This window comes from Muntiacus reevesi, chromosome 3 (genome assembly GCF_963930625.1).
Source record: "Muntiacus reevesi chromosome 3, mMunRee1.1, whole genome shotgun sequence".
NCBI classification, from domain to species: domain Eukaryota; kingdom Metazoa; phylum Chordata; class Mammalia; order Artiodactyla; family Cervidae; genus Muntiacus; species Muntiacus reevesi.
The window spans coordinates 230,100,977-230,128,038 of NC_089251.1; the positions used below are offsets into that span (position 1 = coordinate 230,100,977).

The 27,062-nt window shown below is 34.5% G+C and overlaps 1 non-coding gene across 1 annotated transcript; it reads right to left on the reverse strand.

The window, feature by feature from the left end:
• Positions 1-13,330: 13,330 nt before the first annotated feature.
• On the reverse strand, positions 13,331-13,403 carry TRNAC-ACA (transfer RNA cysteine (anticodon ACA)). Its single transcript has one exon. It is a non-coding gene; the product is annotated as a tRNA-Cys (tRNA).
• Positions 13,404-27,062: the final 13,659 nt, after the last annotated feature.

The window sequence follows — 27,062 nt, forward strand, 5'->3', positions numbered from 1 at the left end:
TATCGCTACTTGGAAATGCACGTTATATGCCACGAATGTCTGTGATCAGAGATCTGATCTTTCAGCCTATTACATTAAAACCATTACTTCAGTGAGAAAGGAACAAAAGATAGCCAGCCATGGTGAGATTATGAGAACACGAATCCTTGGTAAAACATGCTTCTTTATAGTGTAGCTTCCCTGGGTAAGAAAAACTGCTACCTAGGCATTGCCTAAAAGCTTTATTTTTCAAAATATAAGAAATACAGGTAGAGAACATGAGTTTATTAGAGTACTACATGGAGCTGGAAAAAGAAAAACTCCCCCTCTTGAATAAAAAAATTGCACATTCTTTATCCAAACTAATGAAAAGAATGTAAAATATTTTAAAAAATGACAAAATCAGCTCAACCATGTTAACAATTTATGACAAAAAGAGGATGTTGATTCTGTACAGTGTATTTTACAGGTAATCAAAAAACATAGTGAAAAGCACTACATGAAAATTAGTGTAAGACAACTAGATGGTGTAAAAGTGAACATGTGTTATGTCTGTGCCTCGGTCCATGTCTCTTGCATGTGTACCGAACCTGGATGGAAAGACATGGATGAAGTCGGTGCTGAAGTCGACTCACTGGACTTGAGTTTGCGTTGGCTTCGGGAGTTGGTGATGGACAGCGGGGCCTGGCGTCCTGCAGCTCAGGGGATCGCAAAGAGTCGAGCATGACTGAACGACTGAACTGAACTGATGCTGAGCATGAAGGACAGGTGTCTAGTTAAACATAATATTATTCTGTTCCACTGCCATTCCAACTTTTCTTTTTTAATATATCCTCTTTTATATGCCCATCTTTTAAATTATAGTTGAAAAATTATAATATGAATACTAATTTTTAACTTTAGAATGTACATTTTTAAAAAGAAAACCAATATACTGATTAACAATAAGCTTTAAGTGAATAGTTCATTTATTGGCATATTTTGAAATATGTATGCTTTTATATCATTTATAATAATATTCTTTCATCTTTTTGATATAAACTTCAAAATAATATATAAAGACTATAGACTCACTTTTTCTTTTTTACTTGAATCATACATACTGTTAATCCTTTTTAAGGAGTAAATTTATGAGCAAACATAAAAGGCAATTTCTATGTACTTCCATAAGAAACATAAAATTATACTTCTAATTATTTTATATGTTCTTTGCATAATGTTTCATTATGGCTTAATTGAAGCAATATTCTTTTTCAAAATGCTCTTTGAAAATGTAATACATTGATTCTCAAAAAATCCATAGAAAAGTTCAAAAATTTTCTCAAATGTCTGCTTTTAAATTGGTAACAATGCATGTCTCTAGGGAGGGAAATTATCCCAGAAGTAGTAGGGGCAGGAAAGCTTTCTTTTCATTTTTTATCTTTTGCTGTCTTTTTAATTTTGTACTGTGTGGATGCACAGCCTTTAAAACTTTTAAAAATAGTAATTAGGCTGACCAATCCTGGAAAAATTCCATTTTCACTGTATAATATCTAAGTAAAATGTCTAGTTTTACTAATGAGTCAGGGAAGAAATGGCGAAGGCGATGGCACCCCACTCCAGTACTCTTGCCTGGAGACCCCCATTGACAGAAGAGCCTGGTAGGCTGCAGTCCATGGGGTCGCTGAGATTCGGACATGACTGAGCAACTTCACTTTCACTTTTCACTTGCATGCATTGGAGAAGGAAATGGCAACCCACTCCAGTGTTCTTGCCTGGAGAATCCCAGGGACGGGGCTGCCGTCTGTGGGGTCACACAGAGTCGGACACGACTGAAGTGAGTTAGCACCAGCAGCAGCAGGGAAGAAAAGGGAGGGGGGTTTTAAGAGAGGAAATAGAACACAGTGAATCGTGATAGAAGAAGGAGGAAACAGCAAGGTGGTGAGAAGCTAGATGTTAAGAGATGATCTCTGAGATAAGTGGTGGTAAAATGATATTTTATAAAGAGATACTTTGTTTGCAGTATCCCCCTCCCCCTCCGCCTACACTGTATCAGATAGTCTTTTTCTAATTGTAGATGCTATGACTTTTTCTGCTAAGAGGGAAGATGGGGCCTGTTTCAGACTGAAATAGTGCCTCCAATGTCTACCTTTCTGCTCTGTTACTTTAACCTGATTAGTCTGACCAGTATCAGACACTCAGAGATGAAATATTAAGATTGGTTAACTGAGGCCACATAATTAGCCTTTGGACATAGGCTAGAGTGAGCTTTACTGAAGTATACTGTATAAATACTGAAGTGGCTATATTTAGATATTATCCCCCTCAAAGGGAATTGAAATGCTGAGCAAGTAACATAGTGAAAATCTACTTTATTTAATACATTTGAACTACAAATAGTTGACTTGTATAAAATGTTTTTGGAAACTGTAGAGAATATGGGTTTGTACCACTGACCTTGAAAAGAGAAGGAATACCTATAAGTAAAATGAGAGAGTGTACCAATTTAGCAAAGTTAGAAATCAGCAAAGCAACAACAACAAAATCCAGAGGGAGACTAACTTTGTAAGAAGAAACTTGAGGATTTGGGCTACAAATACATCCCACGTACACAAAGCTTTTCTATAATAAAGCATGTAAATATCACAAGGCTGCATGCCATACCTTCAGAATTCAGGAGGCATAATTAAGAGACTCATGAAATCCATAACTAAAATAAATTAAACTTAGGGATTCTATATCAGGTTAACATTTTGGGAGAGGAGTATTTGGATTTAACTCTGTTAGATATAGCTTAGTGTTTTTGGGAAATAGGGCTCTGTGCAAATAATCTCAGCTAAACACATCACAGACCTGAAAGAGGAAAACAAACAAACAAGCAAGCAAAAAAACCAGATCAATGTGTGTATAATCTTCTCCCCAAACACAGTTTACCTAGGTAAACACTTTGATGAGTAACTTTCTATTCATGTAAAGAGATCAGGTATCTAGAGTCTAAGAAATGAACCTTAAATTTAGGATGATCTTCATTTCTTTCACTTTTCTCAAAATGCTCTTTTTTAACTTTTTATTTTATATCATAGTATAGTTGATTGACAATGTTATGCTAGTTTCAGATGTACAGCAAGGTGACTCAGTTATATACATACATGTATCTACTCTTTTCAAGTTCTTTTAAGTAGCTTTTATTACCTCTCCCTCTTTATAGAACTTATTAACCACAGTGCAACTACTTCAAATGGAAAAAATTGATTGCTTATCAAGAAAGCAAAACTAGTGAAGAAAGTTATCATTTTAATTAACCCTGAAAATTAACTAGTAGTAAGGAAGCATAGTTAAACCATATCCATAATTGGAACCATAGCCTTTTGTATTTGCTGTCTATAATGGGTGGTCCAATTGTCATTGCCCTATTTCAGTTTCTACAAATTTGCAGAGTCAAGCAGTCAGGCCTCAGAGTACATTTGGGTTTAAGATCACCAGCATATACTAGCTCTGTCAATTTTGGCAAGTTCTCCCAATGGATTTTGAGTCTCTATTTTTTTATTCCCTTGGCAATTGCACTAATTTTAACCAGTACAGAAGTTGTCTGGTGGTATTTGAGTCCTTTACATTTTTTTCATTTTCGAACAATTTTAGATTTACAGGAGAACTGTGACGATACTACAAAGTTCTCACATTTAACATGGAGAGCAAATTTTCCTTTCCAATTGAATCTTCAGGCCAGGAAGTGTTTAATAAGTATCTTTGGCAGAGTCTACATTTCCGTGGTAGATTACCTTGACTATATGGTTTTGTAGACCTAATTTACAGTGATTTATGCACATTGCACCTTCAACAGGGGAGACTATCACTTTTAGCTACTCTGTCACTGGGAGAATCATGCTGACTCTTTGCAGCAAATTGGTTTCAGTATAATCTATAGATCATTTTGATTCTGCTGCACACATACAGAGTCAGCCTGAATCTTACCTCTATTTACTTTTTTTTTTTTTTTTGACCTCAATCCACTTATGGTCACTTTTGTGTCAGGAAAAGCTAATGGAAATTCTAGGAATCGAAAGAAAATGGGATTCTAATTAAAAGTGATTAGGGAATGAAGGAAATATATTAAGTTACTTTGGAACAGATGCAACTGAATCTTTGAAAAAGATTTTTGTATTTGCTTCTTGGTATTTGAGCTTTGGGGCAAACTGTATTCCCTAAAGATTTTAATGCAAGAATATTTTCTTTATACCTTAATATTATCTATTTGTGGATTTAATTAGGTGAATAATATTTGTGGCATAGAATAATAATTTATTTTGTGAAATGTTAGAAATTTATTTCTAGTGACTAAAAATTCTGGACAAACATAATATGGATAAATCATTTGAAACAAGTCCACATAATGTGCAAATCAAAGTAGAGATAACCAGAAGTACAGCATAGAATAGCATAAATGCTAGGTAAAGGAAAAGAAAAGCTATTCACAATGAGTAAATTTTTTTCACTAACTGAAGCATTAAGATAGTCTCCTGGTAGAGATAAGTTGAGCTGAGTTTTGGACCTAGAGGATGGAGAATACTGGCTGCCAGAATAAGGACTCTGGAGGCTGACTTTTTTTTTTTTTTCTTGCTTCAATATTTATTTTATGGCAAAGATAGACTATAATATATTCACTTCACATATATTACATTCATTCAAACTTTTTTGCCCATTAAATGTACACACTTTTACAAATGACAAACAAACTGTCATTTTACAAATGACAATTTAGAAGATTTAAGCTCTTCTGATTATACGTTTTTACATTGTTGATCATCAGACAGACTTTTGTAAATTTGAACTGAGTAGTGACATGATCGATATGATGCTTTAGGAGGCACACAGGATAAGTTGAGACGTCAGTAACAATTCCTGTAGGCAATGCAATTCCAAGAGGACACTATCTGAATTTAGGGGCCCCCCTTTTTTTCAGTAATAGGATGATGATGCTAGCATATCTGGTAAATGCCAAAGATATAAGACTTTCTGTCATGGAGAGCTTCAAACAAGAAATAATGTTTTCATATCCCACACAAATCTCAAATGCTTTGATGGATAATGATATACATTAAAAATCACTTAAAATTTATCTTTTAAAATGTAAGCCCACACATAAATACATTTCCCTGGCTTTAATGACATTGGATTTTTTACAAGTAAATATAAAAAGCAAATTGAAGAAGGATTAGTCACCTGACTTATATGACTATATTAACATTTGAAAATATTTATTTCTTATAGATTTAGTACTTAGTCTGGCATATTAACCACAAAGAATATATTTCAACAATACTCAGTGGTATATTTCAAATTGGGTTTTAAGTATATGCCATAAATAACATTTATCAACCTACATAACCTGCTAATGTTATTTTTATTCTAATGAAACAATGACGTGTTAAGTTGAATAGAATATTTTACAACAAAATATGCTGATGTGGTTAGCAAAAGGTAACACACTTCTAAGGTTTAGAAACAAGGTTTGAAAACTCTGTACCATGATTTTAATGTTAAAAGAAAAAAACCGTTAACATTGGGGCACCTTAACATTAAAGAAGAAAAAAAGAGACTGTTGTTTATTTTAGTATACCACAAATGACCACAGAATATGCTAAGCTACATACTATTAAAAAGATTAAGCTTATCAGCTATGAGAGGTTTTGAGACTGAAAGAAAAATCCAAATAATGCATTTTCTCCACTTCATTATTAAATAATAGTGTTTCAAGAAAGACTGATGCAATGGCAAAAGATGTGAAAAATCAGTTGTATGATGAATTGCCATTAAGCACATCTTTATTACAATCACATGAGAATATCATGTGTCAATATGAAGCTTTACTGCTCATATATGTTGTCTCTACAAAATGAAAAGTATTAAAATGGTATTTTAGAAAATATTGAGATTGGTCACCAAATGTCTGCCAATATTGATGACTTATGGACAGCATATTTAATTTTCCAAATGTACTACTTGCACAAACTGTTAGAGCACCAGCTCAGTGGCTCAGAGAAGTCATAAAAAAGTAAAAACTGGTATTTTAACCATTTATCTACATATCTTAGAAACAGAGATTCTGACATCAATATCATAAATCACAAATGTTCTGATTATTAATAAAATTAAGAGTAGAGGTGGAAACAATAGAAACAGTGACAGACTTTATTTTGGGGGGCTCCAAAAATCATTGCAGGTGGTGATTGCAGCCATGAAATTAAAAGATGCTTGCTCCTTGGAAGAAAAGCTATGACAAACCTAGACAGCATATTAAAAAACAGAGGCATTACTTTGCCAACAAAGGCCTGTATAGTCAAAGCTATGGTTTCTCCAGCAGTCATGTATGGATGTGAGAGTTGGACCATAGAGAAAGCTGAGCACTGAAGAATTGATGCTTTTGAACTGTGGTGTTGGAGAAGACTCTTGAGAGTTCCTTGGACAGCAAGAGGATCCAACCAGTTATCCTAAAGGAAATCATTTCTGAATATTCTTTGGAAGGACTGATGCTGAAACTGAGACTCCAATACTTTGGCTATCTGATGCAAAGAACTGACTCATTGGAAAAGATTCTGATGCTGAGAAAGATTGAAGGCAGGAAGAGAAGAGGATGACAGAGAATGAGATGGTTGGATGGTATCACCAACTCCATGAACATGAGTTTGAGCAATCTCCAGGAGTTGGTGATGGACAGGGAAGCCTGGCGTGCTGCAGTCCATGGGGTCCCAAAGAGTCGAACTCGACTGAGTAACTGAACTTTGAGTTAAGCAATAGATTAATTCATAAATGTTAAAATTGCATAAGAATGTCTCTGAACATCTTTCTTACACAAAAGTTAGAACCAAAGGAATTGTTTTAAAAAATCATTTTGCTATTTGAAATGTGTATAATATACTCTGCTATAATTAATGCAAAGTTAAAGATCAAAATTGGGGAAGTTTGATCTGATGTTTCATCTTTCAGATATTTTAAAAAATATGATTCTAAAATTGCAAAACAATGTAATCAATATTAGAAAAAATCATTATTATTGAACTAACATCATAATATTGTAAGATAACTTTGCCCACTGAAAATGATCACAATTTATTACCTTCACATAAATTAAGTAAGGAATTAAAACTATAGTTTTTCCTTGTGTACTATTAAAATGTATGATGATTGATTTTTAAATTGTGTATAAAATTTCAATACATGTTAACTACATTTGAAATATTGTATAACATTCCAATAAACATTCTAATATTTTGGGAAGATATAAATTGTTTAAAAAGTTTAAAATTTTAAGGCTGAACCCAACTGGATCCATAAAACTACACAATGTTTTAGGATCAATTCAGATACAAGCACATTTTGAGAAATAAAGGTAAATTACTTAATTTGAGCAAAAGCAGCTAAAATAATTGCAAATAGAAAGCTCCTTTTTAATAATATTTAATTATTAGTTTGTTAAAAGGGGGATTCATCATCTCCCTTTGTTGTGTGTATCAATTGCTCATTACTTTTTATTGCTGAGTACTATTTCACAGTATGGTTGTGTCACAGTTTTTTTGTTTGTTTGTTTTGTTTTTAAATCCATTCTCACTTTAGAGGATAGTCAATTTATTTGACTACAGGATAGTCAAATTATGAACAAGCTACTATAAATATTCTGACAGACTTCTCTGTGATCATGAGATTTTATATTTTTGGGGTAAATACCTCAGAATGTTATTGATGGGTCCTATAGTAAGTATATTTTTAGTTTTGTAAGAAATTGCCAAAATGTTTTCCAAAGTGAATATACCACTTTTATTTCACTAGTACTGTATGTAAATTCCATCTGCTCAGCATCCTCATCATATTTGAAAATTTTTAGGTTTTTATTTAATGGAGTATAATGTAATTATATTATGGTTTTAATTTGCATCTCCCTAATAATTAATGATGCCGAGCATCTTTTCATGTGCATCTTTGCCATAAACATATCTTTAGTGAATTATTTTTTTCTTCAAGCAATTTTTTAAAACATTTATACAACATCCTGCTGAGAATTATATTTGAATTGTGTTGACTATATAAATAATTGAAAAGTATCAGCCTCTTAGTGAATATTGATTTTTATTTGACCTAGGTTTGATAGTACTGTTTCCTCCACTAAGATTACTGATGATTAGCCATTGGTAAAAATTAAAAATATTTACTATAAAAAGTGATATGTTTTTGCAAAATCATTTACACCTTGATGTGCCAGGTGTCAAGCCATTCTCCTTGTTTTACTTTTATGAATGGAATGTGTCCCCCTTTTAAATAGTTCAGTTCAGTTCAGTTCAGTTGCTCAGTCGTGTCCAACTCTTTGCGACCCCATGAATTGCAGCAGGCCTCCCTGTCCAACACCAACTCCTAGAGTTTACTCAAATTCATGTCCATCGGGTTGGTGATGCCATCCAGCCATTGCATCCTCTGTTATCCCCTTCTCCTCCTGCCCCCAATCCCTCCCAGCATCAGGATCTTTTCCAATGAGTCAACTCTTCGCATGAGGAGGCCAAAGTATTGGAGTTTCAGCTTCAGCATCAGTCCTTCCAATGAACACCCAGGACTGATCTCCTTTAGGATGGACTGGTTGGATCTCCTTGCAGCCCAAGGGACTCTCAAGAGTCTTCTCCAACACCACAGTTCAAAAGCATCAATTTTTCGGTGCTCAGCTTTCTTCATAGTCTAATGCTCACATCCATACATGACAGCATAGTACTGCACAAAGACAGAATTATAGATCAATGGAACAAAGTAGAAAGTTCAGAGATAAATCCATGCACCTATGGACACCTTATCTTTGTCAATGAAGGCAGAAATATACAATGGAGAAAAGATAGTCTCTTCAACAACAAGTGGTGCTGGGAAAACTGGTCAAATACATGTAAAAGAATGAAACTAGAACACTTTCTAACACCGTACACAAAAAATATGCAAAAGACTTTATTGTATCACTCTAAGTAAAGAAAATAAAGCTGAAATATTTGATAAAATTTTATAAAGTTTTTATGTGAGCAGTAGATTTATGTGATTACTGTGGATTCAAGTGACTATATATAATGAAAGGAACCAAATATTCATAATTAGGAAGGAATTTTGGAGGAAAAAATAAGGTTGTTACTTGTCAAGTACAAATTGGCCCTTGCCATGGGCACTTATCATCTATGTCTATAAGGGTTAAGTCATGAACTACTGCAGCTGCTACCTTCACCACCCCTTGAAAGGAGTTTAGGGTAGAGATCAGAAGGGAGCCACTCTGCACTAGGGAAAAACTGTCGGGATAGGTCTTCAGATAGTTAGTTTTAGGAGCTGATAAGTGACTGATTCTTGTGTTTCCTTACATCTAGAAAGACTAAAATCCTTAATGAGGAACAGTGACGACAATTGTTCCTCATGACTAGCAAAAGCTTCATGAAACTAGCAGAAACATTCTGGAAAAATATGTGCTTGACTGCATGTATTCCCCCCTACCCAAAATCTCATAAATACCAGTCTTCCCAACTGCTTCTCTGGAGCAGTTTCTCACAGCTATCTGAAGTGCTGTCTCCCCAGGCTATAGTCCTTATTTTGCCTCAAATAAATCTTAGCTTGCAACTTTCACACTGTGCATTTTTTAAAATGACTTCCTGTAATGGTATACTCACTGTTAACATTGGAAATAAAAAGTTAAATCCTGAATTCCAGAGTCAGTTGAACTACTTTTCACAACCTACTATTTTTATTATTTTATTTAACAGATCACTTGTCTCATAGTGTTAGCATTTTCTCATTCAATGGAAAAGTTCTATAAATTATTATTTGGTCCTATCTACACTATTTGCTTTAGGCTTCCTGTTCTTGGGCTTAAATGGTTTCACAGTGATACTTTAAAATTTCTAAATAGTTCAAAGAACAGCAAGTAGAGGGGAAAGAAACGGTCCAACTGAATGCAGCAAAGCCGTTAGAAAGAAAGAAAAATGAGAGAATCTAGCAACTGTTAAAATTGTAGGTAAAAAAAAACAAACTGATAACTTTTATTTCACTGCATAAATACTTCTTACTGGGAGAAAATAAATAAATGTTGTATGCTAATTCACAGATTAAAATACTCTATTAGTATTTTCTTTGAATTTTGCATCTTAATAGACTGTAACTTAGTGTGAAATAGATACCCTCAAAATAAATACAATTATAAATGCATATGCTTCACTGAGCTGCTGAACTTTTCTCACTAAGAGAAGTAGAAATGCCACTTAAAAGATTGAAATCCATTCGCTTTCATTCTTACAGTAAGGCAGTTTATATGATGTCTCAGATTTACAAATCAAAACAAACCAAAAGCATAGAGCTTCAAATGAGGCTATCAACTTTTAAGATTATTTGAAATTCAGACTGTGGAGAGGAGGAGTAGTTCAAACTCCCAGAGAATTGGACATGTCACATACAAATGTATTCAGTGTTTTTATTCTTAATCCCTAAAGATCCAAATAGACACTGTGGTTTTGGGAAAAGCACAGGATAGGAATAGTGCATTATTAAAATGCACTGTAACTAACCATGTTAAGAAACTCTCACAGGGCTGTCTCTCTTTTTGATTCTTTTTGTTACAAATATATAAACTACTCCCAATAGCTGGATTGCATATTCAATACACATGAAAGATTATGTGAAATATCTTAATTTTCACTCTTTCCACTAAAGTTAGGAATCTTTATTGTTCTTTAAAACAATTAGCACTAGCCTTAGCTTCTTTTTATTAAATTTACTTGAAATATACAATTAAAGTATTTAATTTGCAATGTGTTAGATTCTGGTATATAACAAAGAAATTTGGATATATCTATTAATATCTATCTATAGATTAATATATGTATTTTTCTATTCTTTTCACTTGTAGGTTAGTATAAGATATTAAATATAGTCAATTGCTATAAAGCAGGACCTTGTTGGTTGTCTATTGTATGTAAGTGTGTATCTATATATATGGTCTTTACATCTATCCAAGTCCTAATTTATCCTTCTCCCCAATTTATCCTTCTCCCCACTTTTCCCTTTGGTAACTCTAAACTTGTTTTCTATGATCCCAAGTCAGTTTCTGTTTTATAAATAAGTCTATTTGTATCATATTTTAGATTCCACATAAAAACGATGTCATGTATTTGTCTTTCTCTGATTTACTTCACTTGGTATGACAATCTCTAGATCTGTCCATGTTGCTGCCATGGTATTATTTTGTTCTTTTTTAATAGCTGAGTAATATTCCATAGTGTATATATATATATGTACCACATCTTCTTTATCCACCTAATGATCGACATTTAGATTGCTTCTGTGTCTTGGCTATTGTGAGTAGTGCTATGAACTTTGAGGAACATGTTAGCTTTTCAAATTGGAGTTTTCTCCAGATATATGCCTAGGAGTGGGAGTGCTAGATCATATGGTAACTTTATTTTTATTATTTTTTTAAGGAACCTCCACAATGTTTTCCATAATTGCTATACCAATTTGCATTCCCACTAATAGTGTAGAAGGGCTATCTTTATTGCCACACATTCTCCAGCATTTGTGGACTTTTTGATGATGGCCCTTTTGACTGGTGTGAGGTGATATTCACTTATAGTTTTGATTTGCACTTCTCCGATAATTAGAAATGTTGAGTATCTTTTCATGTGCCAGTTGGCCATCTGTATGCCTTCTTGAATACTAACCATGGTTTTTAACATTTTCATCAATTTTTTTCAATTTTTTTTCTGTTGTAGTTTGCCTGAAAAAAGATATATAAATACATCTCAGTTTGGAGACCTTTTGAACATTCAAATCATTGATTGCTACAAAGAGACTTGGTGGATATGTGTAGTGGCCTGCGGTGTAGGAAAAGTTTCTGCTAACCACATCCTCCTCTAGACCAACGCAGAGACCCAGACAGAGAGGGAGCTCCTTAATCACGCATTTACAGTCCTCTAAGGTGGCTCAGACGGTAAAGCGTCTGCCTGCAATGCAGGAGACCTGGGTTCGACCCCTGGGCCAGGAAGATCCCCTGGAGAAGGAAGTGGCAACCCACTCCAGTACTCTTGCCTGGAGAATCCCACGGACAGGGAGCCTGATAGGTTACAGTCCATGGGGTCGCAAAGAGTGGGACACAATTGAGCAACTTCACTTCACTTCAAACACCAAAGTAAAAACTGTCTTTAAAAAATACAGAGTCCATGGCACCACTTCCTAAAATTTCAACTTAATAGTCTTCAAATGAGGGGCCTGTTTTTCTGAAAGGCACCCATGTTAATTCTGATAGACAGCCACATGTGTAAAACAGTAGTTTATTTTAGGACTAAATATTTTTCTATTTCAGTATAGCATTAACAAATATTGTACAATGGCATAAACACTTTTCCTTTTATCTTCCAAATCCATTCCTAAACTATGGGTATTTACTTATTTTCTTTATAAATAGACAACAAATTTGTGCTTTTAAATTTAACAATCAGAAGCACTTTTAGGGCAAAAAAAATTTTTTTAATAACAAAGTGTATGTGCAATGAATTTCTATGAATGTAATGTTTATGTAAATGCATGTACATATTTTCAGCATATAATAATAGGTATGATACTTTGATAAAATTCTTTATACAAATCATGCCAGTATATTTTATCTCTATAATGACTAAGGACATTGAGTTCCGAGCTGGCAACAAATAGTTAAGAGTATCATTTTTGTGACATTAATAGAGGGTTTTCTGCAACAATTCCAGCTAGAGCTGGTGATCCATTTGATTTTTTCTTCTCAAGGGAAGGAAAAAAAATGAAGATGTTTAGTTTAAAATACTTTATTTTATAATGTAAAAAAGATTTGTTCCTATAAATCCATCAAATGATCTTATATAATCCTTTTAAGCAGCTATCTCTGAGTCTTTATTGCTTATACTTCTTTACCAAATGCTGGTGAAATAAATTTGAAAAATACTATTTAGTGTTTGAAACTCTATGAATTTATTTGGGACCACTGTATTTGGACCACATCATTCCATATGCAACTTACTGTACTAATTCTAGGGTTAATTAAAAAATTAAAAAGTGACTTGTTCATCTCAAAAGCCTTTTGTCAGTAATGTCTCTCAATATTTTAATATACATTTAAAAATACTTGATATATGAGCATTAGAGGATATGGTTACAAATCACAGCAAGAATTAGGATAAGTGTTTAGAATCTATTTAACTAGTAAAAGAAAAAGAAAGTGAAGTTGCTCAGTCGTGTCCGACTCTTTGCAACCCCATGGACTGTAGCCTACCAGGCTCAACAGTCCATGGAATTTTCCAGGAAAGAGTACTGGAATGGGTTGCCATTTCCTTCTTCAGGGGATCTTCCTGACCCAGGGATCGAACCTGGCTCTCCTGCATTGTAGGCAGACGCTTTACCATCTGAGCCACCAGGGAAGTCCCATTTAACTAGTAAGGGATTCATTATTGCTATGATTGAATAGTAAGTGCTCATTCATAGTAAACTATGTTAAAAATTTAGAACATGTTATCTGTTCTTTCAGTTAATTTTCCATAGCCAAGAAGAATAAAGGTGGATTTTTCAGCATCTTGTTATTTATGTAGTTTTTCTTATGATTTTCTAATTTAGGAATGTGATTTTGGTAACAAAATGAATTAAAGATAGAAGGAGATTCATGTTTTCATGCTACAGTATTTGTTCTGCTATTAACTCCCAATATGATTTATATGTGTGATTTTACTTCTTTCAGCTATAATTTTTTCATTGTAAAAAATGAGCTGTTGGATTGGATTCTGTCTACCATTTCTTCCATCTCAGATTTTATGATTCTGTGGCTGTATATTATTTTGCTAGGCAAATCAGAAAATTATGTAATATTCAGCAAGTGGGATGTGGTAATACATTTATATTTTCTATTGAATTTGCTTTTCTTTTATGATGATTTTCATACTTTCAATCATATTAGTCATCTCCAGATCATTCTTAAAAACAGAACTCTTACTAAAACAGAATTCTCATGGTAGTTATCTGGAGATATACATTTTAATGAATACCAACTTATAATTACCCAAGTTTAAAAAACACTGAGTTATTGTATTGGACAACAGAAGGAATTTTATCATATATTAGGAAAATTTTAAATGCAAATGACAGAAAATCCACCTTAAATTGGTTTAAACATTCTATAATAACAAGCATTTATTGGACTTAACAGAGAAACCCTGGAATTAAATATTCTTTAGTCTGTAGGAAACTCAGGGCTCATATATCATATCATCTGGGACTTTCTCTCCATGTGTATATACTGGCGGGATCACTTATGACTCTAAATTCCTCAATGATTTATTCGCACTCATGTATACACTGCACTTGAGAACACCAATTGCAGTCTCACAAATCTCCAGGTTGCTTTCACACTGCTTTAGGAAACTGAAACAAACAAACATCTTTACTGGGTGCTCCACAAAATCCCTAGATCTGATTGCCTTTGATTGAGTCACATTCCTGTCTGGGTAGAGTAAAAGGCAATGCTTTATTGGCCAGGTCTGCATTGCATACTCATCCCTGAAACATCTGCTCCACATAAATAAAACAGGATTAAATGGGAGAAGAGAATATTTCCTGGGGGAAAATCAGGTGTTTACAGTTGAATTGATCTTGAACAAGAAGACATTAACTATTCACTATGTGGATAGATTGGGCTTCCCCTGGTGGTTCAGTGGTAAAGAATCCTCCTGCCAAGCAGGAAACACTGGGTTTGATCCCTGGGTGGACAAGATTTCCTGGAGAAGGAAATGACAACCTGCTCTGGTATTTTTGCCTTGGAAATCTGAAGTGCAGAGGAGCCTGACAGGCTACAGTCCATGGGGTATCTCTCTCGGTCTCTCTCTCTCTCACACATACACATACACAGTGTCAGATATGACTTAAAAACTAAACAACAATATTGGGGATAGATAGATTGCTCAGAGAAGTATCAATTGTTCTGGAAAACTCATGGATCAAAGTTTCTTCAATCAGGTACATGGGAATATACCTGTCCCATGTAAGATACCATATACAACTTCTTATCAATACACTTTTATTCTGTTAGTCCAAGTTCAGTGAAAATTATTGTCTCCTGTTTCTTCTTTCCAGTGTTGCAGCTTTGATTGAAGAAGAAGAAAAAGTGTAAGAATAAACTTTGCTCAATAAATCATTGGAAAAAAACCTATCGTTTGCTCTCAAATTTTTGAAGATAAAAGGTAAAATGTAAAAACATGTGCCATTGTCATTATATCTTAAAGAACAGGAGCTTTAACTTCATTTTCAAAGTTTACTTCAAAGAAAAAAGCTATAAACTTTTTTTTTTTAAATTAAAGCTTCATGTGCTTAACAATGGGAATTAAAAATGATTGTGCATTAAGATATTTATATTCTGGACATCTTTAGTACTGTGATGTCTTCCTAACATTGAAAATATACCTTTTCTTTTGATTTCCAAACTTATTTCCTTCATAGAAACATTTAAAAGTTTAATACTTATAAGTACATAAACATAACATTTATTATGCTAACATAGCAAATAATCCATCTACATGTTTCTTATTTAATTTCATCATACTTTGATAGTACATTTCTGTTCATAGGAAATTAGATATCTAGCTTTAAGAGGAACTGCTGCAAACAGTTCTCTATGGGACATGATAACAGCGTGTTTGGAGAATCCTGGATTTGGCGAAGATGGAGTAAGCACAAGCTACCCCATCTCTCCACAGATTCCAACTTGAAATACTGGGCACAATACAGAAAACAAATACCTGAGGACCCTGTAAAGGATGGATGAGATGGTTGAATGGCATCACCGACTTGATAGACATGAGTTTGAGCAAGCTCCCAGAGTTGGTGATGGACAGGGAAGCCTGGGATACTGCAGTCTATGGCGTCGCAAAGAGTCAGACATGACTGAGCAACTGAACTGACTGTCAAGAAAATAAGCAGGTGGGTTAGGGAGGGAAGTCCAAACTCAAGGAATGACCAAGGCAGCTGCGCTTTTCCCCCTTCTCCCTCCCATACCCTAGCTTGGACTTTGCTGCTGCTATTTAATCGCTGTCGTGTCTGACTCTTTGCTGCCCCATGGTCTGTAGCCTCCTCTGTTTATGGGATTTCCCAGGCAAGAGTACTGGAATGGGTTGCCATTTCCATCTCCAGGGGATCTCCCCAACCCAGGGATTGACCCCGTCTCCCGCTTGTTAGGCAGATTCTTTACCACTGACCAACCTGGGAAACCAAAGCCTAAGTTCCAGAACTGTGTGGACACAGAAAGCTCCAAGAAGAACCTTCTGTGTTTGACCAGAAAATTGAGAAACAAATGACTAAGGAAATCCTTGATTTCTCTTCTTTCTTTTTACTTTTTTTTTTTTTTAACTTTCCTGTTCTTAGTGAAAGCAACCTCTGTCAAAAGCTACACTCTTGCAACTATAGTGGTGGCGGTACCAGCAGCATTGGTCACAAAGGGCACCCAAAACACTAGAGAAAAACATGCCTCTCTGTTTGGAAGGACTGGGAAAAGGGACATCTGTTGTCCCTAAAACTGTGAAAAGAACCCCTGTTATTTTTTTCTCTCTTTGATTTTATCACCAGGCACCAAGTTGGACTCAGTCCCAGAAAATACATGACAGTGTTAGGAGACGTGGTGCTATTCAGAGCATCGGGGAAGGGCGCTCCTCTATGGCAGAGTGGGTGTCTTCGTGAACCAGAGAGAAGATGACAAGTGGGTCACAGACAGCTTGGGAGGACCTTCTGAATGGCCTCAAACAGCAGGGCCACTGCGTTCAAGTGAGGAGGTGATGGTTCTGGAAAACTGCAATGTGTGACCACTGCAGTCAACAGCAGCTCAAGAAGGACTGCTTTTATTTTTCACTTGCCAAATGATTAAGGAAGATATAGCATTGGTTCTGTAGAATCTCTTCCAAGAAATTGAAGAGAAGGGAATTCTTTCTTTATAAAGCCAATATTACCCTGATTCAACTTTTCAAAAAGACAGAAATGCACAATGTAAGAAAAGAAACCCACAAACTAATGTCCTTCATGAAGACATATTTATAAAGTTTTAGCAAAATATTAACAAATTAACAAATTAAATTAACAATATAGAAAAAGGAATTTATTTATAAATTCCAAGTGGAATTTATCTCAGGAATGCAAAGCTGGCTTAATATTAAAAAATCAATGAATATAATCCCCAGTATTAACTGTAAAAAAAAAAATATATCATACCAATTGATGAAGAGAAAGAGTTTGACAATAGTCAATATACGTTTATGATTAAACTTCTCAGCAGTCTAGGAATAGAAGGAAACTTCCTTAACCTGATAGGATGTATCAACTAAAAAAAATACAGCTAATTTTATACTTCATGGTGAAAAACTGAATCCTTTCTTCCTAAGATAAGGAACAAAACAAGACTGTCCACTCTCACTGGTGTAATAAGTTAAGAAAAATAATTTAAAAGCCTATAACATTAGAAAGAAAGAAATACAACTTTCTATATTTAAAGATGAAACAATTTTTTACATGGAAAAATCACCAAAATTATATCCAAAAAAACTTCACCTAAAACTAATGAAAGTATTAAAAATTCATTTTCTTTCCATATTCTAAAAATAAGTATTAAGAAACTGAAGCTTAAAGAAATAGAATCATCGAGAAGCTCTAACCATGCAGTTCTCATGTGTATATATTGTATACATGAGATAATAAATGCAAGAATTGTATGCTAAATGTGTTCATTGATGACTGGATCAAGAAAATGTGATATATATATATATATACACTATAAATGTATAAATTATATTATTTATATATTATAAATTAATACATAGTATGTATTATATATAATGTGATGTATATAATGTGAGATATATATTAATGTAGAACATGTATTACATATACAAATTTGATATATATAATGTGAGATATATATGTATATTTATATAAAAATAATGGTACTTTTTAGCCTTACAAAGAAGGAAACCTTGTTATTTGCAACCACAGGGATGATCCTAGATGATATGATGCTAAGCGAAATAAGCCAGGTAAAGAAAGATAAATACTGCACAATGTTGTTTAAAGGGGGAATCTAAAACATTGAACTCATAAAAGCAGAGTTCGATAGTGGTTACCAGGTGTTAGGATAAAGGAAATAAGGAGATGTTAGTCAAAAGTTAGAAAGTTACAGTTTTGCAAGGTGACTAAGTTCAGGACCAGTAACGCTGAAGAAGCTGAAGTTGAATGGCTCTATGAAGACCTGCAAGACCTTTTAGAACTAACACCCCAAAAAGATGTCCTTTTCATTATAGGGGACTGGAATGCAAAAGTAGGAAGTCAAGAAACACCTGGAGTAACGGGCAAATTTTACCTTGGAGTACAGAATGAAACTGAACAAAGGCTAATAGAGTTCTACCAAGAGAACACACTTGTCATACCAAACACCTCTTCCAACAACACAAGAGAAGACTCTACACATGGAAATCACTAGATGGCCAATACCGAAATCAGATTGATTATATTCTTTGCAGCAAAATATGGAGATGTTCTATATAGTCAGCAAAAACAAGACCGGGAGCTGACTGTGGTTCAGATCATGAACACCTTATTGCCAAATTCAGACTTAAATTGAAGAAAGTGGGGAAAAATGCTAGACCATTCAGGTATGACCTAAGTCAAATCCCTTGTGACTATACAGTGGAAGTGAGAAATCGATTTAAGGGACTAGATCTGATAGACAGAGTGCCTGATGAACTATTGATGGAGATTCGTGACATTGTACAGGAGACAGGAATCAATACCATCCCCAAGAAAAAGAAATGCAAAAAAGCACAATGGCTGTCTGAGGGGGTCTTACAAATAGCTGTGAAAAGAAAAGAAGCAAAAAGCAAAGGAAAAAAGGAAAGATACACCCATTTGAATGCAGAGTTCCAAAAAAGAGCAAGGAGAAATAAGAAAGTCTTCCTCAGTAATCAATGCAACAAAATAGAGGAAAATAACAGAATGGGAAAAACTAGAGATCTCTAAGATACCAAGGGAACATTTCATGCAAAGATGGGCTCAATAAAGGACAGAAATGGTAGGGACCTAACAGAAGCAGAAGATATTAAGAAGGCATGGCAAGAATACACAGAAGAACTGTACAAAAACGATCTTCACGACCCAGATAATCACGATGGTGATAAAATTCTCCAAGCCAGGCTTCAGCAATACATGAACTGAGAACTTCCAGATGTTCAAGCTGGATTTAGAAAAGGCAGAGGAACCAGAGATCAAATTGCCAACATCTGTTGGATTATCAAAAAATCGAGTTCCAGAAAAACATCTGCTTCTGCTTTATTGACTACACCAAAGCCTTTTACTATATGGATCACAGCAAACTGTGGAAAATTCTGAAAGAGATGGGAATAACAGACCACCTGACCTGCCTCTTGAGAAACCTGTATGCAGGTCAAGAAGCAACAGTTTGGCTGGACATGGAACAACAGACTGATTCCAAATAGGAAAAGGAGTATGTCAAGGCTGTATATTGTCACTCTGCTTATTTAACTTACATGCAGAGTACATCAGAGAAATACTGTTCTGTATGAAGCACAAGTTGGAATTAAGATTGCCGGGAGAAATATCAATAACCTTGATGTGCAGATGACACCACCTTTATGGTAGAAAATGAAGAAGAAATAAAGAGACTTGATGAAAGTGAAAGAGGAGAGTGAAAAAGTTGGCTTAAAGCTCAACATTCAGAAAGCTAAGATCCCGGCATCTGGTCCCATCACTTCATGGTAAATGGATGGGGAAACAGTGGAAACAGTGACAGACTATATTTTTTGGGCTCCAACATCACTGCATATGGTGCCTGCAGTCATGAAATTAAAAGACACTTCCTCCTTGGAAGGAAAGTTATGACCAACCTAGACAGCATATTAAAAAGCAGAGACATTTCTTTGCCAACAAAGCTCTGTCTAGTCAAAGCAATCCTTTTTCCAGTTGTCATGTATGGATGTTAGAGTTGGACTATAAAGAAAGCTGAGCACTGAAGAACTGATGCTTTTGAACTGTGGTATTGGAGAAGACTCTTGAGAGTCCCTTGGACTGCAAGGAGATCCAACCAGTCAATCTTAAAGAAAATCAATCCTGGATATTCTTTGGAAGGACTGATGTTGAAGCTGAAATTCGATTACTTTGGCCACCTTATGGGAAGAATTGACTCATTTGAAAAGACCCTGATGCTGAGAAAGATTGAAAGCAGGAGAAAGGGACAAGGATGAGATGGTTCGATGGCATCACCAACCCAATGGGCATGAGTTTGAATAAACTCTGGAAATTGATGATGGAAAAGGAGGCCTGGCATGCTGCCGTCCATGAGGTTGCACAGAGTTGGACACGACTGAGCAACTGAACTGAACTGAAAGTTCAGGACAGTCAATATATAGCATTGTGACTTTAATTTATTGTGCTATATACTTGATATTTGCTAAGTGTATATCTTATGTGAATCTTTTTCCAACTAATAAAAAGTGATAACTATGTGAGATGATGGATATTTTAATTAATGTGATTGTGACAGTCATTTCACAAAGTCTACATAGTTCAAAACATTACCTTGTACACTTTAAATATATATGATTTTTATTTGTCAATATATTTCAATAGTTGGAAAAAATAAATGGTAAAAATTCACAAAAGTGAACAATTAGCAGGCAAACAGCTTACTTTTAAAAATAAGTTTTGATATGAAATTATAAAAATGAGTCAGTTCAGTTACTCAGTCATGTCCAACTCTTTGCAACCCCATGAACTGCAGCATGCCAGGCTTCCCTGTCCATCACCAACTCCCAGAGCTTACTCAAGTCATGTCCATTGAGTCAGTGATGCCATCCAACCATGTTATCCTCTGTCATCCCCTCCTCCTCCTGCCTTCAGTCTTTCCCAGCATCAGAGTCTTTTCCAATGAGTGAGTTCTCATCAGATGGCCAAAGTATTGGAATTTCAGTTTCAGCATCAGTCCTTCCAATGAACACCCAGGACTGATCTCCTTTAGGATGGACTGGTTTGATCTCCTTGAAGTTCAAGGGACCCTCAAGAATCTTCTCCAACACCACATTTCAAAAGCATCAGTACTTTAGCACTCGGCTTTCATTATAGTCCAACTCTAACATCCATATATGACTACTGGAAAAACCATAGCTCTAACTAGATGGACCTTCATTGGCAAAGTAATGTCTCTGCTTTTTAATATGCTGTCTAGGTTGGTCATAGCTTTTTTCCCAAGGAGCAAGCATCTTTTAATTTCATGGCTGCATTTACCATCTGCAGTACTTTGGAGCCCAATAAAATAAAGTTTCCATTATTTCCCCACCTATTTGCCATGAAGTGATGGGACCAGATGTGATGAGTTTAGTTTTTCAAATGTTGAGTTTTAAGTCAACTTTTTAACTTTCCTCCTTCACTTTCATCAAGATGCTCTTCAGTTCCTAATCACTTTCTGCCATAATGGTGGTGTCATCTGCATATCTGAGGTTATTGATATTTCTCCTGGCAATCTTGATTCCAGCTTGTGCTTCATTCATCCTGGTGTTTTGCATGATGTACTCTGTGTATAAGTTAAATAAGCTGGGTGACAATATACCGCCTTGACAAACCCCTTTCCCAATTTCCCAAGCCACTCATAAATGAGTGGATATATGTATAACTTACTTTTCTATACAGTAAAAACTAACACAACATTATAAATCAACTATAAAATGTGTTACTCACTTAGTTGTATCTGACTCTTTGATTCCATGAGCTCTCGCCCACCAGGCTCCTCTGTCCATGGAATTCTCCAGGCAACAATACTGGAGTGGGTTGCCAAATCAACTATATTCCTTTAAAAATTTTAAATTAACATAAGATTTGAAGAAACATGTACCAAAGATCATTATAGGTATAGTTGTTAAGTCAAGTTCCAACTATTGCAACCCCATGGACTGTCGTCAACAAGACACATCTGTCCATGGAATTTCCCAGGCAGAATACTGGTGGGTTGCTGTTTACTTTTCTAGGGGATCTTCCAACCCAGGGATCGAACCCGGGTCTCCTGCATTGCAGGAAGTCTCTTTTACTAACTGAACCATCAGGGAAGTCCAAAGATGATTATAGATGTCAGAAAATCACATCAAAAGAACACAACAACGTTAATCATTGGGGAAATGCAAATTACAACCATGATAGATTCCTCACATGACTTTTAGAGTGGCTAAAATGGATGGGAAAAAATGAATGAATGAAAGAAAAGATCTCAATACTAAGTGCTGACAAGAATGCAGATTAACCAGACATATTATATGTTGCTTGTGAGATTACAGCAACTTTGGAAAACAGCTTGGTACTCTTATAAAGTTAAGTATAAACTTCTTATATGACCTAACAGGCCTGCTTTTAGCATTTTAATTAGAGAATAAAGCTCTATGTATGTATATTTTAGTTGCTCAGTCATGTCCAAATCTTTACAATCCCATGGAATACAGCTCACCAAGCTCCTCTTTCCATGGGATTTTCCAAGCAAGTATCCTGAAGTGGGTTGCCATTCCCTTCTCCAGGGGATCTTCCCAACCCAGGGATTGAACGTGGGTCTCCTGCATTGCAGGCAGATTCTTTACCATCAGGGCCACCAGAGAAGCCCTTAAATAAAAATTTTATCCCTTACAAATATACACACAAATGTATATGCCATCATTATTCATAACTATCAAATATTGGCAATAGCTGAATATCCTTAACAGGTGAATGGATGAACATACTAGTGTACTTATACAATACAGTAACTTTCAGAAATAAAATACAGTGAATATTGAATGTCAAAAATCATGACTGAACCTAAAATGCATTATACGAAGAAAAGAAATCAGGTAAAAATTATATGACATTCTGCAAAATCTAACAATAGGCTGATGCTTGGCAGGGGATAGGGGAAAGGGGCATTTGACCAAAAAGGGACAATAGTAGGGATTTTTTTGCAGTCAGGAGATTGTTCTGTATCCTGAATATAGCAGTAGTATGTGGCACTGTGTCCTTGTCAAAATGTACAAAACTTAGAGCTACAAAATTTAATATTTCTGTATATAAATTAAGATAAATATATTTCTTGACAGGTTTTTCCTTATTACATCATAAACTCAGTAGATATATAACTTAGGGGAAATAATACTATATATTTGTGGCGATTGGTCACTCATTTGGATAATAGTACATGATATCAATTACAGTTAAACTGTTATTCAAGAAGCCACTCCTTCCCTTCACTCCATCCCCACATGCAGAAAGACTGGCTTTACTGAACTTTTACAACCACTATTAAATCCACAATTTCAACTTTTAATATTATTCAGTGAAAACACGAGGATTTTAAAAAGTCAAATTTCATTTCATAGCAATTTATAGCATTTAAAAAACCTTACCATCTAGGATATTTCCATTTTGTTGCCCTTAAAATTTGGTTCATGTGTTTTTGACTCCTGCTAAAAACAGGTTAATTTTTTCCCCCAATGAGTTCCACTGACAAAGATTCTGAGTCAACAGGGCACAGACGTGTATCTTTTATAGAGTTCACAAATCATGATGCACATCACAGTTTGGAAATGTTTTCGTTAAAACTTTACATTTTAGTTATGAAGTCAAATTGTCTAATATTGATTCATTACAATATAATTAACATATAACATGTTTGTTATAAGATTGAGACAATGTACTAAGCTTTAATTATCAAACAATTAACTTCAAAGAAGAAAGATGAGCATCTACTAAGAAAACCACTTTACTGTACTCTTGTCTCAACCACCTTCTCCCAAAATCTCATTTATCTTTATCATTCAAGAATATGTTGTTACAATGAGCAGGGAATTTGTCTCTTATTTATAATCACTGGTAGCTTATTAAATTTGGTTTTAGGAAAATCACAAAGTTAGGGTCAAAACTATTCATGAGCAAAGAATTCAAATAGCCTTTAAAATTTTTTTCTTTATAAACTTTTATTTGTCACCTGACCTAAGTAGTCATAAGGTAAATGCTCAGATAGTCACAGATTTCCTCATGGAAAACTTGGGTAATGAGGCTTCAGAAATCTGTGAGATACCTACGTAGTTTCAAAAAGAGAAATTCCTGAGAGTGTTGAACTGTGGGCTTTACATTACGTGTTATTTGATAATTAGAATAACATAATAATAAAGAGGTAACTTGGGAATTGATTATGTAGAAATAGGTTAAATAAATAAGGAAAAATGAGGTTGCATTTGAAAATTGTTCCCCACTTGATGGGGAACAATCGCATCACTCTTATTCACCCCAACTCACTGATCAAGCATCATACTGAGCACAAATGCAAATCTCAGAAGAGCACTGAAATGTCTAAACAAGTAGTAAATTTTGATTACTTATTTAGTTTTCCTTTGTATACGCTGTTGCCATGTATGTTATGTTACTTTATTTGAATTAGTTTCTTTTCAGCTAGCATCAATACAAAAATTTTTTTTATTGAGAAAAGTCAGCAAAACATTGGACACAAAATTTCTCTATAGAATTAGAATTAATTCATTTAAATAGAAAAAATGTATTTTGAACTTATCAGTTTGGATTGTTATGGTTTATTGATTCCCTCTTCCCCCCTTTTTTTCCTCTCTATCTTCACATACACAGATATAAACACATGTGTACAATTTCAACTAATAATTGTTAAGTATATTCTTGAAAATCTGTTTAACCCACATAAGATTGAATTTTCTCACAGCAAAACTAATTTCACTTAAGCAGCCCAAATTTAGGCATTTCAGACTGAATGACTTACACTCATTATTTTTCAATTTTCTTTTATGTACTCTAAAACTGATATGTAGCTCTGCATAAATTTGTACTCATCTTTGAAGCACATATTCTCTTGACTTATTTTATTTTGTTTTTCAATTTCACTTATAAAGAAGACAAGAGTAGATATATCTCTTGACAAAGTGAGAGTTTTCCACTGCTTTCATCCTAGTCTTTCCTTAGGTCCTTCACATTCTTCAGGGAAATATTAGTTGCTGTCTGCCAGATATTTGCAATCGTATTTTTCATCTGCCTTAAAATTTAGATTTGAAAGGACTTCTAAAGAGTTGTGCTGGTTATTTAACATTCTCAAAACAACTTTAAATTTTTTAATGCTCATTTTATCACTGTCAGTTATTGATTTAGGTATCATTTTTCCTAAAAAGATATACAAGCTGACCACAGATGTTATCTGTCTCTAGAATATTACATACAACATAATGCTTTGAGCATGAAAATCTCACCGACATTAGAAATCTTACATCTCACTTCCTGTAAGACATGGTAACTTATAATTCCAACAGGTATCATATTCTAAACATTCCTGAACTCCATTCTTTAGCCTTTCCCACAAAACTGTCCCATAGGTAGCACTCTGAATTCAGATGCTGACAACAGTGCAAATGCTCAAGTCAAATCCTTGAAACTGTCTGGATTCTATTTTCTTTTTCCCCCTCACATCTCGGAGTTATTCTTTCAGAACATTTTATTAGCTCTTTTTCCAAATATCTCAAGTTCAGCCACTTCTCGTCATTCGCATTGCTACTCCATGCTCTAAATCATCACCAAAATTTGCCTGAATAACTGCAATAGCCACTTAGTTTGCCTTCTCCAACACATAAAGAAAGCAATTCTTCAAAGTATGAATCGAATTGCTTTGCTTATTGCTAAATAACTTATGATGCTTTTTATTTCTTGCACAGGGAAGTCAAGGTCCTTGTTGTGAATGTGTTGCCTGCCATTTGGGTGAATGAGTGCTGTCCACCGTCAGGCCATCAGCCATTGCAGTCAATAATCTGGTGAGTCCTAGGGGAATTCAGGGCTGAGCAAAACAGGGTATTGGCTCAAGATAGGGTACATGTCAAAGGAATAATTTCAATGAGTCCAAACTCTTTGCATCCTATACATAAGAAGTGCTAAATTCATTGACTTGAGTTTTTTTCTGTGTGTGTGATTAGCAGTAAACTTTTGATGTTCAACTACCTTTTTTTTTTTTTTTAAAGGAATATCTTTTATGTATCCTGACTCCTCCACTGCCTCTTTGGAACAGTTCACCCGAGAGGCTGCCTTCCAGGCTATAGAACTCAGTACAGTCACCTAATAAAACATAACTCAGCTATTAGGTTGTATTTTTCTTACATTCATGCTTAGCTTTCTCTTTCTGAGACTACAGTTACACATATTTTGCATTCTTTGGCATTGTCAGCCAGGTCATTGAAGCTCTGTTCATTTTTTGAAGCTTTTTTATTTTTGCAGTACTTCAGTTTTGGTAGATATTTTTTCTGCATACAGGTTCAATGATCTAGTCTTATTTTGAACCCACTTTCTGAATTTTCATTTCAGATATATTTTTCTAATCTTGAAATCCATTTATTTTTATAGTTTATTTCTTTTATATATTTATGCTTTCATTAATGTTTTATTCAAAAGTGAGAGGGAGAAAGAAAGAGAGAGTATGCTGTGTTTATGAAAATTAAGAAACTCATTAGGCTGTATGTGTAAATATCATTTGAAGCAAAATTATTTTCCTTTAAAGCTTTACTGGTCTACATTTATTTATTGGTGTTTTATAATAATTACATTTTTCTCTGAATATGAGAATAATATATGTAAATTATTGAAACTTTAAAAATACATACCAAATATAAAAATCAATACTAAAGCTACCATTTAGATATATAATAATTATATGCATTTCTTTAATGCATTTGAATAAAACATGCTGTTCAAGAGATGTAATAGAATCAATATTTATCTCTTTCTCTTTCCTTCTTACACTTTAAAATATTTAAAGATATGTTTAAATAAATTAGGGCCATACTGCATATTTTGAAATGTTATATCTGGTCATATAAATATTGTGCCATCAGACAAGTATGACCTTTCTGGTAGCAACTGAGGTATTAATTTTATTCAACTGAAATTTATTAACCACTTAAATAAATATATTATGGGAACAAAATACTTCAATTATCCAGTGTGATGTTGTATTAATTCATTTAGCAAAT